This window comes from Haliotis asinina, chromosome 11, assembly GCF_037392515.1.
Source record: "Haliotis asinina isolate JCU_RB_2024 chromosome 11, JCU_Hal_asi_v2, whole genome shotgun sequence".
In the NCBI taxonomy this organism is placed as follows: domain Eukaryota; kingdom Metazoa; phylum Mollusca; class Gastropoda; order Lepetellida; family Haliotidae; genus Haliotis; species Haliotis asinina.
In genome coordinates this window covers 31,300,756-31,319,227 of record NC_090290.1, presented here as the reverse complement: position 1 = coordinate 31,319,227, position 18,472 = coordinate 31,300,756, and positions in this window count along the sequence as shown.

The window sequence follows — 18,472 nt, the reverse complement described above, 5'->3', positions numbered from 1 at the left end:
TAATTTATGCTTCTCACACAGATTATGACTGCATGAGAGAACTTTTTACACCGCTTTCAGCAATATACTAGCTATATCACGGTGAGAGACAACAAATAGATGCTTAACACATCATTCAGATATGGGAAATCGAAATAGGTTGTTTGGAGCGTCATGAGCGAACGCTTTAACCATTCGGTTATTCGACGATCCCCTTACATTTAAATGCAAAGCAAATATGTCGGGACGTGAAAAACAAAATTTAATTTAAGTTTTAAACTGAAATAGTGAATGCTATACCAGCAGGTGGCCAGTACACTGACTTTCAAAGTGACCATCCGGGACTTGCTTTGTCTCGAACTACCTATTGAAGGACGGAATGGTGGGTTAACACTAAGTTATACTATCTATAGATAGCATCGTACAGGGCATGCACGAAGGGGGCCCTATCTACACTAACCCCTAATCTACCAGTCAAGTGCAGTCAGCATTGGGTCTACTGGGGGTGCTGAGAAGACTGGGGCCACAGAGTGTGCCAACCCTAAACTAGCTGGGTTGCTGTAACAACCATCCTGGCTGTACAGTCAGGCCCTAGCACCGAACCTACTCCATGTACGCTCGGCAGGGGGCTACGCGGAGAGCAGACGCACAATGGAGCCACCATGAGACAAAAGCTCATCCCATCGGACCCTTGGAAAGTCAGTGTACTAAAGTTCAGGTGGAAGGGTTTAGAGTGACACAACACCAAATCCAGAGGGTGCCAGGGTTCCTGCGTCTGAAAGAAATGAGTCATGCATTAGCATCAGTAATCACATTTCTCTCGGATGTAGATTGGATTCACAAGAGCGAGTAAGTGTGGTTTTCTGCCGCTTTGGGCAATTTTCCAACGACGGGCCTCATACGTAGGCGTGGGGCATAGTATTTAAGTGAGGACTCGAACAGTGGTACTGAACATGACGTGCCAACACTTGAAGAACTAGCCTACACTACCACTCCGTTTACATGCAGAAACCAGTATCAACCTTTCCCATCTATACCTAAATGGCTGTGACTATGCTGGTCGTAAGAGGCGACTAACGGGATCGGGTGGTCAGACTCGCTGACTTCTTGGTTGAAACATGTCATCGGTTCCCATTTGCGCACATCAATGCTCGTGTTGTTGATCACTGGATTGTCTTGTTCAGACTCGATTATTTACAGACCGTCACCTTATATAGCTGAATATTGCTGAGTGCGGTGTAAAACTAAACTCAGTCACTCCTAAATGACTGTATACTATGAGAGAATTAGTGTGCACTATATATGAAGCAAATTTTTTCTTCCAAATAGAGTTGAAAACACCTGCCTGTCTGGTCCTCTGTCACCCTTCCGAAGAATCCCTGTCCACGTCTATCCATGGAATATCTTCTTGGCAGTCGTCCTGCCTCTGGGGGACTTCAGGGTCCATTTCCGCCCCCAGGACGATGGCATCCACGTTCCTAATAGTAAGGATAACGAATAGGTTAATGTTTCATATCACTGATACTTACTACATAGATAATAAATATTAAAAGCATATGCTTTTTGGTCAGGAAAACGCTGTAACCTGAAACACAAGTTGTAACTTGCTCATGACGTCATTGTCAACAAGAATATATTGTATGTTGTCTTCAAAAGATAGTCGGGAGAACTTGCCTTCCTGGTAGTCTGGCGGCTTTGTGGTCGTTGTCCTGCCGCCAGAAGAGACCTTGATCCACTTCTGTCCACGGAATATCTTCTTGGCAGTCGTCCTGCCTCTGGGGGACTTCAGGGTCCATTTCCGCCCCCAGGTAGATGGCATCCCTGCTCATAACAGTAAAGAGAATATAGTTTACATCGCTGGCACTTACTGTGTGCATAAATGCAACTTATATGCCTACACGTAAAATCTCAAACATGAAACTCAAGTTGTAATTTTGCAGTAAACGTCATGATAAACAAGGATGCATTGCATGTTATGGTTTATTCAAAAGATTGTTTGAAAGGAACAGTTGCATGCGTAAGCAACGGTTCTACTTAAAAAGGCAAAGAACACTTTACATAATTTATGCTTCTCACACAGATTATGACTGCGTGAGAGAACTTTTTACACCGCTTTCAGAAATATACTAGCTATATCACGGTGAGAGACAACAAATAGATGCTTCACACATCATTCAGATATGGGAAATCGAAATAGGTTGTTTGGAGCGTCATGAGCGAACGCTTTAACCATTCGGTTATTCGACGATCCCCTTACATTTAAATGCAAAGCAAATATGTCGGGACGTGAAAAACAAAATTTAATTTAAGTTTTAAACTGAAATAGTGAATGCTTTACCAGCAGGTGGCCAGTACACTGACTTTCAAAGTGACCATCCGGGACTTGCTTTGTCTCGAACTACCTATTGAAGGACGGAATGGTGGGTTAACACTAAGTTATACTATCTATAGATAGCATCGTACAGGGCATGCACGAAGGGGGCCCTATCTACACTAACCCCTAATCTACCAGTCAAGTGCAGTCAGCATTGGGTCTACTGGGGGTGCTGAAAAGACTGGGGCCACAGAGTGTGCCAACCCTAAACTAGCTGGGTTGCTGTAACAACCATCCTGACTGTACAGTCAGGCCCTAGCACCGAACCTACTCCATGTACGCTCGGCAGGGGGCTACGCGGAGAGCAGACGCACAATGGAGCCACCATGAGACAAAAGCTCATCCCATCGGACCCTTGGAAAGTCAGTGTACTAAAGTTCAGGTGGAAGGGTTTAGAGTGACACAACACCAAATCCAGAGGGTGCCAGGGTTCCTGCGTCTGAAAGAAATGAGTCATGCATTAGCATCAGTAATCACATTTCTCTCGGATGTAGATTGGATTCACAAGAGCGAGTAAGTGTGGTTTTCTGCCGCTTTGGGCAATATTCCAACGACAGGCCTCATAAGTGGGCGTGGGACATCATATTTAAGTGAGGAATCGAACAGTGGTACTGAACATGACGTGCCAACACTTGAAGAACTAGGCTACACTACCACTCCGTTTACATGCAGAAACCAGTATCAACCTTTCCCATCTATACCTAAATGGCTGTGTCCTATGAGAGAATGAGTGTGCACTGTATATTAAACAAATATCCATGAAGATGCATATTTTCTTCCAAATAGATATGGAAACACCTACCTGTCTGGTCCTGTGTCGCCCTTCCGAAGAATCCTTGAAGTCGTCCTACCTCTACAGGATTTCGAGACTTTCTGTCCCCACGACGAATATTTCACATCATTGTAGGTGGGTGCTCAAACTCCAAGCGGGATTCAGTCGCTCGCTTCGGGTCGCTCGCTTACGCAACCTAATCCCAGTCGCCGAACCCGAAACAAAGGATTAGAGCTATTGAAAGCACCTCAATCACAAGTGTTTACACAGAGGCATGTTTTCTTATTTAGCGTGAGCCAAGTAAGACCTGGTAATATTCATTATTGAAACAAAACGAAACAAAATTTTCTTTCATTAAATACAGATTTATTTATGTAAGACAATATAGCTAAAACATAATCAACGGCTAATACAATACAGGTATAACCCATTGTAAATTTAAAATTACAAGTTAAACCCAAAGTGACATAGGTGTATGGAACATTCAATGTAAATGAATTAAAACAAACTGTCGTCCGTGGGTTGGAATGTTGTAAATTGTGATGTGCTTATCACTGCTCATCGCTTTCGTGACTCACTCGTGTTATTCTGCGATTACAGTCCGTTTGCCGTGAAAGCGTACCGATGAATGTCTCTTTAAACAAAAACGTAAATCGAATAAAATGAAATTACGATGGCAAATTTCTTATAATTTTATACCTTGCCAATTGAACATTTAATTGTCAGAATTTTATTCAACTTAAGATGAAAGTTGTTAAACAAACGATCATAATTTCAAATCACTTTCTTTGTTTGTATTACAGGGGGGTGGGGGGGGGGGGGGTGGGGTGCACATTAAATATAAAACGTCGAGAAGTTGGGATGGTCTAAGTTAACGCTCATCACGTACCGCACGTGCACTTGTTTCACTGTTCTAACTGCTGCGCTTACCTCCTTGCAATACAAACCAGTAATAACGATTTGAATCTATAATCGTTTGTTATACAACTTTTATCCTAAGTTGAATAAAATTCTAAGACTTAAATTTTCAGTTGCAAGACAAAATGACGTGGATTCGAAATATTAATTTCACTATGTCTGGTTTACGTTTTGTTTAAAGTAAAAAAAAATCATTTCAACATCGTACACCACAATACATGTAAATGAGACACCGCCATCACATTCACCAATGCATGGCGCACCACCACCGGCATTACATGGGACACCAACACATCCACCAATGCATGGGGCTCCACCACCGGCATACATGAGACACCACCATCACATTCACCAATGCATGGCGCACCACCACCGGCATTACATGGGACACCAAAACATCCACCAATGCATGGGGCACCACCACCGGTATACATGAGTACACCACAACATCCACCAATGCATGGTGCACCAGCGGCATACATGAGTACACCACAACATCCACCAATGCATGGCGCACCGCCACCGGCATACATGAGTACACCACAACATCCACCAATGCATGGGGCATCACCACCAGCATACATGAGTACACCAAAACATCCTCCAATACATGGGGCACCGCCACAGCCATACATGAGTACACCACAACATTAACGAATGCATTGGGCACCACCACAGGCATACATAAGACGCCACCATCACATCTACGAATGCATGGGGCACCACCACCAGCATACATGAGTACACCACAACATCCACCAATCCATGGGGCACCACCACCCTCATACATGAGACACCACCATCACATCCACCAATGCATGGAGCACAGCCACTGGCATACGTGAGTACACCACAACATCCACAAATGCAAGGCGCACCGCCACCAGCACACATGAGTAGAACACAACATCCACCAATGCATGGGGCACCACCAAACTCATACATGGGACACCACCATCACATCCACGAATGCATGGTGCACAGCCTCTGGCATACGTGAGTACACCACACCATCCACCAATGCATGGCACACCGTCACCAGCGTACATGAGTAGTAGACAACATCCACCAATGCATTGTGCACCAGCACCCTCATACAAGAGATACCACCATCACATGCACCAATGCATGGCACACCATCACCGACATTCAAGAGTACACCACAACATCCACCAATGCATGGCACACTACCACCGGCCTACTGAGGCACCACCATCACAATCATTACTGCATATCGCACCACCACCCGCATACATGAGTACACCACAACATCCACCAATGCATGGCGCACCACCACCGGCATACATGAGACATAACCATAACATCCACCAGTGCATGGCACATCGCCACCGGCATACACGAGCACTCCACAACATCCACAAATGTTTGGCGCACCACGACCACCGGCATGTATGAGTACACCACAACATCCACCAATGCATGGGGCACCACCACATGCATACATGAGACATAACCATCACATCCACCAATGGATGGCACACCGCCACCGGCTTGGGGCATCACCATTGGTATACATGAGTACATCACATTCACCAATGCATGGGTCACCACCACCCTCATACATATACGTGAGTTTGGCGCACCACGACCACCGGCATGTATGAGTACACCACAACATCCACCAATGCATGGGGCACCACCACATGCATACATGAGACATAACCATCACATCCACCAGTGCATGGCACATCGCCACCGGCATACACGAGCACTCCACAACATCCACAAATGTATGGCGCACCACGACCACCGGCATGTATGAGTACACCACAACATCCACCAATGCATGGGGCACCACCACATGCGTACATGAGACATAACCATCACATCCACCAATGGATGGCACACCGCCACCGGCATAGGGCACCACCATCGGTATACATGAGTACATCACAACATCCACCAATGCATGGGTCACCACCACCCTCATACATATACGTAAGACATAACCATCACATCCACCAATGCATGGCGCATCGCCACTGGCATACACGAGCACTCCACAACATCCAGTAATGTATGGCGCACCACGACCACCAGCATGTATGAATACACCACAACATCCACCAATGCATGGGGCACCACCACCGGCACATATGAGTACACCTCAACATCCACCAATGCATGGGGCACCACCACCGGCACACATGAGTACACCTCAACATCCACCAATGTATGGGGCACCACCACATGCATACATGAGACATAGCCATCTCATCCACCAATGGATGGCACACCGTTACCGGCATGGGGCACCACCATCGGTATACATGACAACATCACAACATCCACCAATGCATGGTGCACCGCCACCGGTATACATGAGTACACCATTACATCCACCAATGAATGGAGCACCGCCACCGGTATACATGAGTACACCATTACATCCACCAATGCATGGAGCACCGTCACCGGTATACATGAGTACACCATTACATCCACCAATGCATGGAGCACCGCCACTGGTATACATGAGTAAACCATTACATCCACCAATGATTGGTACACCACCACTGACATACTTGACTACACCACAAGATCCACCAATGCATGGTGCACCGCCACCGGCATACATGAGTACACCACAACATCCACCAATGGATGGCACACCGTTACCGGCATGGGGCACCACCATCGGTATACATGACTACATCACAACATCCACCAATGCATGGTGCACCACCACAGGCATATATGAGGCATAACCATCAGATCCACCAATGCATGGCACACCGCCACTGACATACATGAGTACACCACAAATTCCACCAATGCATGGCGCACTGCCATAAGCATACATGAGTACACCACAACATCCACCAATTCATGGGGCACCACCACCAAGGAATTTAGCATATCATAAGATTGAAATAAATTTGATGTTCGCTTGATAGTGCTCCATGGTCAATACTGCACTGTTGATGGAAATGGTATTCTTTAATGCGGAATTTGTTTCACGTTTATAATACTCCCGTCTTTCATGCAAATGAAATTACCCCCAAACAAATAGACAGCGTCAAGTTTACACTAGATGTTTATTTACAGATTGTAACAAGAGGAAGATTAAATTTCATACCAAAACATTCCATTTACAAATTTACGGAAATATGTTTCACATTATTATCAAATATACAATCAAAAACAATGGGGTAGCATTGTAGTTGTGCATTCTTTAACACTTGTTCATATTTTGCTTTCTTATGGCTGGGGAGGTCTGCCTGTTGCATCCCTTCGACTCGATTTCTGAAGAAAACAGTCAATATGATTATACTTGCATTAAATGAATGGTAAACCAATGTGAAAATAGAATCAATGGTTATTCTCATAATCTCATAGCAGGTATTATTGATGCTTGTGTATTTAGTGCATTAGAACACAGGTGTTGTATGGTACAACCTTTTTTCTCCTTTGAAAGATCACACGGATTAATACTGTGGGGTGATTGTTACTGTATCTCCCAGCCTTGAACAAAGCTTCAACACATAACAAGGCCTAATCCCTTGTTCATTGATGAGCAAGTCATGTCAGTAAGGGTTCATTAATTAACAAGGCCTTATGCCTTATGCCTTGTTAATTGATATCATCTCAGTTAAGATTCATCAATTAACATGCCTTCTTCCTTTCTAATTGATGGTAAGCCAAGTTATGTAGTGCATCCTCTTAAAAAATTTTCATCTAATTCTTGATTCCCGAAAGCTACTTAAATTGTTTTTTATGTTTACATACTGTAGTGTTTCTGGAACATCTCATGACATCATTGTGTTTGTTTTGGTTGTTTTTCTTTCTTGAGACGGTTTCCTTTTTTGTCTGCAAACATCTTGTCATAGCCACTGCAACAAACAAAATACAATACCCTGACAGAAACTTTATGTTTCAATAAAACTGACGTATATTATACAGTGATTACAGAATTATAACAAGAAGTCGTCACAAAACACATGCACCCGATTCAAACGGTTGAACAAATTCGCCCATGAACATCACATTTTGTTGCATAATTTTACTGTGCAACAAAAGTCACGTTTGGAGCTCAAGAAAGGAGCATTCCTATTATTATAACAGTGGGTTGTGCTCATTTTTTGTTGTGCACTGATGCATATAGGACAGAGCATTAAGCAGAACTGCAATACCTTGAAACTCAGCGTGCGGAATAACAGGGAGAGCTGCCTTAGCGTCCTTATTCTGTCCTGTTTCCAACCTGAAAAATACAATTCTAAATTTATTGTCAGCACAATGAAGATAAATTCATGTCGAGGTTATTGTAGAAACACCTGAAGTTTTACTTGTTGAATGGTGTAATGCATTGAAACTCTTGCAGTTACTGTATTGAAATCATATTAAAGTATATTCTTACGTCTGTTGTGGATTTAGGGTCATTCCTCTTACAGACTCAGCATTCCGTAGAGCCTGCCTCACAGTTGTCTGTGAAAGTAAATTCATGGGGAAAATGCAATTAGCATTTTGAAAAACCTAACAAAATGACTAGCAGGTATTACAACTAAAGTCTTAAATAAAGTCGAATTACTGCTAACACAACATCGTATAAGAACATCTTGTCTGAAAAAGTTACAAACATTTACAAAGAAATAAACAATCAACATCGTTTTTAAAATATATTTGTGTTAAATTTGATTTTGAAATGCCTTAGCGATTTTGAAAAGGATGTGTTTTGTGAGTAAATGGGTTTATACACGTGTATCTATTAAAGTCACTATTCCATCCATATAATGACGTGTGATATGGGAACCCAAAATACGTATATACATGAATACTGGGATTAGTCTGTGTTGCTCCGTCATTGTTGTTTTTGATGAAACCTATCTCTTAAAACATAAAACAGAACGTTTTACGTCTGTAAGAATACGTCCAAAATCAGTCTTATACTAATTATACATTATAATTGAAATTACATGCAACAGGTAATCCGTCAGCTCAACCACAAAAACAGCTGGTGTTACCTGGGGAATATATTCTACCCCCATAGCCTGATTAAGTCCCAGGAAGGATATTTATGACATGTAATAAACCTTTGATCAGCCAATCAGTCGGGTTGTTGTTCTCATATCGTGATTCAATATACTAAACACTTACTGAATGGCAGGGATTCTCTACGAGCTCCTTGCTAAATGATATGGTAGTCTTGAGTGTAAGATTTCTCAACAACCATGCTGCTGAAGGAACACATGGCGTCATCAGGATTGCCTTACTGATTTTACAAATAATATACTTGCGTCATCTGCAATATACTCACCTGAGCTGAATACGCCCTCTGAAGAAATATCGCTGACAGACATTCTGAACGGCTTTGTAGATGTAAAGTCTCAAATTCACGATAGCAAAAATGTCCGTATGTTGGTGTGCAATGATCAACTGCATTTTCTCATCGGGTGTTCATATATTTATTTAGATCTCAAAAGGTCATCAAATTACTTTGAGTTACTCTTCCTCTCTGTAACTTCTCCAACCAAGAAATACAATGGACAGTGCACGTGTACACAACGGTTTGTGAAACATGTAAATAAAGGTATGTCACTTAAATATGAATTTTACCAATTGACCATGTTGTTGAAATAGACTATTGTTCATCAAGACTAAGCGTTATCAAATCACTAACTCAAATCAGCCAAATAATCCCACTAGTGGTATCCTCTTTGGAGTGAAGTTGTTTATTTTAAGAGTAAGAGGTTTATAAGGCATGCTCAACTGGGTTTGGTCCTTTAACTAATCCCACACAGCCATCACCAGCAGAGGGAATGATTTACACATCTCATTTTTTGTGCTCAATTATTGTGTTTGTTTTTTTATTGATAAAAAATGAAAAGGGATTGTGAACAGCTTGACAGTTTACATCGACACCGGTACCATACAACATACAATACAAAATGTAAATACAGCATGTGTTGTCACATATGTACATAAAGTTGAATTACAAACATGGATAAAGCTTGAAGACAATCTTAAGTGGAAAAAATGAATTATCTGATCTTAATAATCTATCCACCTCAAGATCTGCCTACCTCTTCGTCATTGCTTCTTTTCGATTAGATACTAAATATGATTGAAGAATTAACCTCGTGGTTTGTCATATGATAATCTTGTATTAGAACTTTGGTTTATTTACCTTTGTAAAGTGCATTCCACACATACAAACTAATTGTATCAATATAGAGCATTTATGAGAATGTTATTGCTAAGATAATTATTTTTGGTGTCTTGATGGTAAAATTGTGGATGCTCACCGAAGTAACCATAGACTTAAGACAAAAAACATCTTCAAGCAGAAAGGAAGACCATGACAGAGTATGGAAAAGTTTTTTTCCCATCTTGTTGAGTCAGTTGTGTATGAAGTGAACTATCACTGTTGACACTGATGATGTATGATTTTGTAGCACTTTAAGAATTTCTTATATTTTCGCAGTTACCAAATGCAAAACAGAGTGTACAGTTATGTAAGTTATGTTTTATGTATGAAAGATAAATTAAAAAGTTAAGTACGCCGGACATAAACAAACAAATGATAGACCGGCACGCACCATTTAAATATTCTGTAACATACTTCTTGTAAATGATTATGTAAATCTTGTTACACAATGATTTTTATTAATTCGTTTGAGTATTTGCTCCAATCCACACGTACTGACATCACAACCATTTATCTATTGACATGTTTATGAGATTTCTTGAATACGCCAATTGCATAACACCGTTAATGAGCACCAACATAAAAGGTCTAGTGACAGGTGTTATTTAGAGAATGCATATACTTCCCACGGAGAAGAGTGGTAAAATCACCGCAATGAGCTTGGGATGATGATCTCGAACAAAAGCAAGACATCTGTTTTAACAGGCACAAGTATTTGGTATATAGATCAATGCTGGCCGTACACATCTTTCATGTTTTCACGCACCAGACGCAGTTGCATTGATATAAAGCACTGGACTATGCGGACTATACAAAATATGGCTTATTCCTTTAGTTTTCATGAATAAATATGTCACATGCAAGATCCATTATGCATATCAACAGTATGAACTCTAACAGAACAAAAGAAATAATAAATTAGTAAGTTTACAGGGTAATGGGGATTCTTGAGAAATGGCACAATTGAAAGAAAAAGTGGTAAAATCCTTCCAAAATTTACAAAACTTTAGAAGCCGTGTAAACATCACCTTTACAATTGTTGTCAATGTTTGTAAATATGACATATAAATTTTGTAAATTTTTGTAAATCACAATTTTTTTCTTGTGATACATCAAAGATTTTTAGTTGATAATTACATGGAGATCAATAATGACATCAACGAAAGCATCTTTCAAAGAAATAATAATCCTTTCATAAGAGTAAACCATACTTCATTTAGAAGAATGTGGATTTTTCTTTTGATGAATGGGAAAATGTCATATTTACCTGGTATAAATTCTTGTCTAAACGATCTATAAAATGGACAGATTTACAAAAATGATATCCATCTTCTGTGAGGTTCAAGTTACGGTTCTGGCATAGAAGCTGATTAAATGGTATAACTGTCTTAGAAAAACATTGCTTTCAGATATTTAAATTGTGGGAGTTGACATCGAAATGTGCCAGAAATTCAGTCTTCAAAAGTAATTTAAGTGATCTGTAATATGAGAGAATCTATTAGTTGGATAAATGTTGTGCTGAATAGTTATATCTATACATCTCCTTTAAAATGAAGAATGAACTGCTCTACATTACCACGATCCTGAGACAACCAAACATATGAAAATCCTGATGTAAATTGCAACATTCGAACGTGGGAAACCCAATATATTGTGCAGTTTACATAATAATTAACAAATAGATTGTATTTGCCAACTTCGCCCTGCACAGCACAAAAGGACGTTACTGATGAACAAAAAATATTTTCATATATTGACTCTGCACCTTTTCAATACAGCTGCTGTAGGTGTAACAAAAAGCATAAAATAGGTATAACCGTAGAAGAAAACATTTTCTCAGCAACATCAAAAGTTATATTTGGATATTTTCTAAAAAGTTCAAACAGGGGAAAACAACCACGCTTGGCCTGTAACGATATTGTTTCACACGCTCTCGACCAAATAAGTCATGATAAAAATACTATTCCAAGGTGTTTATAGTACAGAGTTACATTCATAATATTACGTTTATAATATTACTTGTTTGACACAACTCCCATTACAAAACACAACAACTTCTGACTTGTCAAGATTCACCCCAATCTCCATTTATTCCCAAAATATTCAAGGTCAATATCGCTATCAGCAAGGAGGACAACATCGTCCGCAAACAACAAAATCATAATAGCATCTATTAATATTCCATGTGTATCGCTGTGTTGTATATCATCTGCCAGTTGATTGATAAAGATGATAAAAAGTATAGGACTTAGCATACATACTTGTCGAACACCATTTCGAGTAGAGAAGAAATCAGTTCTTAAGCTACCAGAATGGACAGGGGTACAGCCATTGGAGTACATACTTTTTATAACTTTGTATATTTTCCCGTGAACAGTAATACATACATGAGTTTCTTTCTGTTGATTAGGTCAAAGGCCTCGTGGAATTCTATAAATGCCGCATAGAAACAATGTTTAGCTTTACGTAGATATTTATGTGCTAAAGAATACAGTCTGAAAACACTATTCATTGTGGAGTGATTATTCCTAAACCCACTCTGTCCCTCATTTATAATATCACTGCCCCAAAACGTAACCTGCTTCAAGTATAGAAGTACATGTAAACACCTGTGCAATCACACTTAACGTATGCATTCCCCTATAATTGTTGGGGTCTGTCTTATCACCTTTTTCGCATTATTTCTTTTTTCTGCTACAGGGAATTCTCCTGATTCCAGAATAGCGTTAATGCGCAAATGAAGGTGATCCTTAAGGACTGGAACGTTCTTTAAAACCCCTGTAGGTATCTCGTCTGCACAGCTACAGTATTATCAAGATCAGTTGGTGGACTGACGACTGGGTTTAAAAATTCTTTGAAATACGAAAACCGTTCATTTGGTGTTATGACATCTTTGTCTTGTTGTACTGAGACTAAACACTGTACCCTTATCCAGAACTTTCTACAATCTTTATCCTTAGATAGATTCTTCAGAGGTATATGCACACCGCTTCTCCTTACACGTATTCCTGAATTTCGTTTGGCTTCAAGATACAAGTTCACATTTAAAGTACTTCTCTCAAGAGGGAGCTTCGATAACCTATTATACTTCTCTTGTTTCAGTTGAGAACATTTAATTTCATTATTAAACCATAAAGGTTGATACCAGCTTGTCGTATTAACAAACATAACAGATTATTTAAAATGGTCAAAACATCAGACATCCGAATTCAGAATTGAAAAATTACCACATATATGATTATACAAATTAAAGATGCATGTAAGACTGTAAACTAATTTATACTCCGTCGATACTACTTTTAGAGAAATCATTGTGTAAATCCTGTAATATGGTAACAAAAATCATGGTAAAAAAAATTATGGTACCATGAAATCATAATTTTATAGCGCTTTATTCGTATGTTCCCACCATGTCCAAAAACAATTCTAGTTTTTACAGAACCTCTCTAGCTTAATATTAACAAAATTTCAGGGAAATTCTAGTTTTTCCGAATAAAGTTAACTTTTGACTAGGTGATTTGGTAAGTTAGCAGTTAGGCTCGTCTGCAGTATGCGAACCAGATCATGACTACGCTCGCATACTATTTTACTCTCATGTCAGGGCCAATATTGTGGGGATCCATCTCGAAAGGTTGCCATGTAATCGGGAACCTTTGGTTTCACGTATTCTGTCCCTGTGACAAACGGGCGTGAGACTGATGGTCTGCTGGATAAAGGTCACAGAGCTTTCGGAAGACCACTTTGATCCTAACGTTTCCAAGGTGGTACAATGTGCCCAGTTCTATCAGTTAGCTAATCTGTGAGTGAGTGTGTTATTATTTAACGTCACATCGACAATATCTCAGCCATGTCGTGACGAAAACAATTTTACACAATAAATATGAAAACATTGCGTAGAAGAAACCTGTCGACGATGGACTGTAAATATACTAGGGTATCACAGTATACTACTTTTAGATCTTTTACTTTTATAAAACCAGCACGGAAAACTACAACATTTTAATAAAGGCAGACATTTTTCTACAGTGCTTAATAATCAGAATAAATTTATGAAATCAATTTCTTTTAACAAAAACAATAATTAATTGAGAACACTTCAACAGTGTTAAAGAGATCATTAAGTGTTTGTACAGTGAAATATCTATCCCTTATGTGTAACCGATATAAGATTTTATTGCATGCAATATATTTATACCTACTTGGGTGTTTCATTTCTTCTGCATGAGATCACGGATGTAGGTCCTAATGCCAGCTTTATGAGCAGTGCATGGGATAGGAAGTGGCCTCACAGATTTGTTGAGTGCTGCTGACGTCTTCGCTGACGTTTTACATAATCAAAATTATATCTACCCAGAGTCTCATGCCAGAGGGCGGTGGCTCATGGACAGCTTTTCGCGTCATATTTGCTGAGGTATCCCATTCCTGTATCCCTGGTGTTTGCATGTTGGAGATCCGATGCAATTCAACACTACTCTTTTTGTCACTCCATGGTGGGTGGGGAGCAGGGAAGCTGAATCCCATTATTTCTACTATGGCTCAACAAAATCCTGGTTCAAACAGATCTAAACTTCGACATGTTGATTCAGATGAAGGTGATCAAGAAGTATCTAATGTACTTGATTCATGGCCTATATGTATTGTCATTGAAGCAGCAGACAAGCAGCCACTTCAGCTCAACCCGTTCGCAATTTCTAAGGCCATTTCAGGAATTTGCGGAGAAGTGAATCACGTAACACTTCTTCGTAGTGGATCACTGCTTATTGAGTGTTTACGGAGGCTGCAGTCTCTTAACCTCTTATCCATCAAAATATTTGAAAACATTGAGGTTGTTGCATCTGCACACAAAACGTTAAATACCTGTCGCGGTATTGTTCGTGACAGAGGATGTTGCCTGTCCGACATGTCTGAAGAAGATATTTCACATGAATTACAAAATCAAGGAGGGACAACAGTTAAACTTTTTACAGTGAAGATTATTATTCCGTCAAATACATGTCTGTTTACTTTTTGGCTGTCAGCCTTACCCAAATCTATAAAAGCTGGTTATGACAACATCTGAATCGAGGTGTATGTCCCCAATCCACTCCGATGTTTCAAGTGCCAAAAATTATACATGGCTTCAAATCATGCAATGGATCTGCTGTTTGTCACCGTTGTAAAACGAAAACGTAGACTGCTCAGCAGATATCAAAATTGCAAACTGCAAAGGTCAACATGTCGCTTCATCACGGTTATGCCGTGTGTGGCAAAAACAGTCTAAAATATTTAAGATCAAACATGAAAAAACATCTCCTTTAACTTGTTGACAATCAGTTACCAATTCAACTCAATAAATCTTTTTCTTCGGTTCTTGCTACTTCACCTATTAAACGCACATCAGTTTATGTTCAGACTGATGTGACATGGATCAAATCAGATCAGCCCTCTAACTTGACTTCAGTCATTGAGTCCCTCACATCTTCATCTCAAACTGTAAATCGAGTTCTGATTGCTGCCAATGTCCTTGATGCTCCCAGCACAACAGTCACAATACAGCCAGCTGCTCAACCTTTGACCAAAAATGAAAGAAAGGAATTAAACAGAAAACAGACAAACAAGAAAACTTCATTTACAGAGATAGTTGTCCATGACTCCTATGAAGTACTTGATATGGGCACCTTCGTCGCAGAGCGGAAAGAATCCGTCCTACTTCCGACGAGAACGATCGCCAATGGAGCCTCCATGATGCACTCTTCCAACGTAATTCAGTGGAATTGTAGGGGGCTTAGGAATAATTTTAATGATTTGCAGATTTTAATACAGGATGTTAAACCATCTGCAATGTGTCTATAAGAAACGTATCTTAGGGACACAGATAAATGTGATATCAGAAATTATAATTTGAACAGTCACTTTTCACCTCCAGGTGTAAAAGCCATTGAAAGTTCTTCTATCTTGGTAAGACAGGATGTTATTCACAGTGTTGTTCCATTAGTTACTCATCTTCAAGCTGTTGCTATTCGACTTACATTTCACATAGCCTTAATACTGTGTTCTCTGTACATTCCACCTTCTTCAGCTTTACAGCAGGTGAATCTACAATGTTTACATGCAAAGGCTAGACGAACATGTGTAAACGTCAGTCCTGGAGGACGCACACCGCTATCAAAGGTGTGGAATATTGTTCAAAGAATTAAAGGCAAGGGTTCTAAGGCAAGCATTTACCACCTCAAAGATGGTGATGATAGATTAACAGATAAACCTGACATCGGAAATCAATTAGGTGAGACTTTGGCCGAATACTCTTCATCGTCGAATTATAATCCTAAATTTCAGAAATTTCAACAAACTAAGGAACGTCAAGAAGTCAAGTTCATTTCGGACAATGGTGAAGATTACAATGAAGTATTTTCACTACATGAGCTCAATAAACCGCTCTTGAACAAGCTCATGATACTACACCTGGAGAAGATAATATACATTATCAACTATTGAAACACGTGCCTGAATCATGTCTCCAGACACGTTTGAATATATTAGATGACATTTGGACATCGGGCAGTTTTCCTCCTTCGTGCAGAAACGCAATTGTTATCCCTGTTCCAAAACCTGACCGAGATCATACAGATCCATCTAACTACCGTCCAATATCTCTCACTAGCTATGTTTGCAAAACTATGGAGGGTATGGTGAATAATCGTTTAGTGTGGTACTTGGAAACCAGTCATCTCACTACTGATATTCAGGCAAGTTCTCCAAACTATCTTTTGAAGACAACATACAATATATTCTTGTTGACAATGACGTCATGAGCAAGTTACAACTTGTGTTTCAGGTTACAGCGTTTTCCTGACCAAAAAGCATATGCTTTTAATATTTATTATCTATGTAGTAAGTATCAGTGATATGAAACATTAACCTATTCGTTAACGTTACTATTAGGAACGTGGATGCCATCGTCCTGGGGGCGGAAATGGACCCTGAAGTCCCTCAGAGGCAGGACGACTGCCAAGCAGATATTCCATGGATAGACGTGGACAAGGATTCTTCGGAAGGGTGACAGAGGACCAGACAGGCAGGTGTTTTCAACTCTATTTGGAAGAAAATATTTGCTTCATATATAGTGCACACTAATTCTCTCATAGTATACAGCCATTTAGGAGTGAGTCAACTACCGTCCAATATCTCTCACTAGCTATGTTTGCAAAACTATGGAGGGTATGGTGAATAATCGTTTAGTGTGGTACTTGGAAACCAGTCATCTCACTACTGATATTCAATGTGGTTTCCGAAAAAAATAGAACTACTATTGATCACCTTGTGCGTCTAGAATCGTTTATAAAAATCCTTTGTAAGTAAACAACATGCTGTGTCTATCCTTTTTGATCTTGAAAAAGCATATGACACAACCTCTCCCGTTGACAGTCCCTACGTTAAGGCTGACGAGCCTTCTCTTACACAACGCCATGTAAAACTAGATTTACGATATATTACAAAACTCTATTCTAACGAGGCTAATCCTGCATTCCACTGTGTCTTTAATCCTCTTTATGAAGATTTGTACAACAAGAAATTTTCTCTTGTTCCACCTCTTGGGCTGAGAATTAAGCCTTTCATTACTGCTGACCACAGTGAGCTGGAAAACATAGCTCGTTCACGTCTTCTTTCTTCTCCTCCTTGACAATTGGCCAGGCCACAAGTTGACATAACATTAACTAAAAGGTCAGAAACAAATGAGTTACAATATAAACAAGAATATAATCAATTAAGAAACAAATATAACAATTAGAAATCCTTATTTACAGATGGGTCCAAGGACGGTGGCGCTTTAGCCTGTGCCACTGTCATTAGATCCAGAACAATATCTTCTAGATTACCTGACAACAGTTCTATTTTTACAGCTGAGGCTAACGCCATATTAACAGCTCTTAAATATATTCAAAGACACCATAAACATAAACAATATATAATCTATTCCAACTCTCTTTCTTGCCTTCAGGCGATTAAAAATCTTTCTTGTAAACATCCACTTTTAATTGAAATTATTGAATTATATAATGATCTTGCTACTGGCCAGTACGACATCGTCTTCTGTTGGTTACCCAGCCACGTTGGCATTTCGGGTAACGCAATGGCCGATCTTGCTGCTAAGACAGCACTCAACAAATCTGTGACACCATTTCTTCTTCCATACTCTGATTGCAAAGCAAGCATTAGAACCTACATCCGTGATCTGATGTAGAAGAAGTGGGACACCCAAGTGGGTGTAAATAAATTACATGCA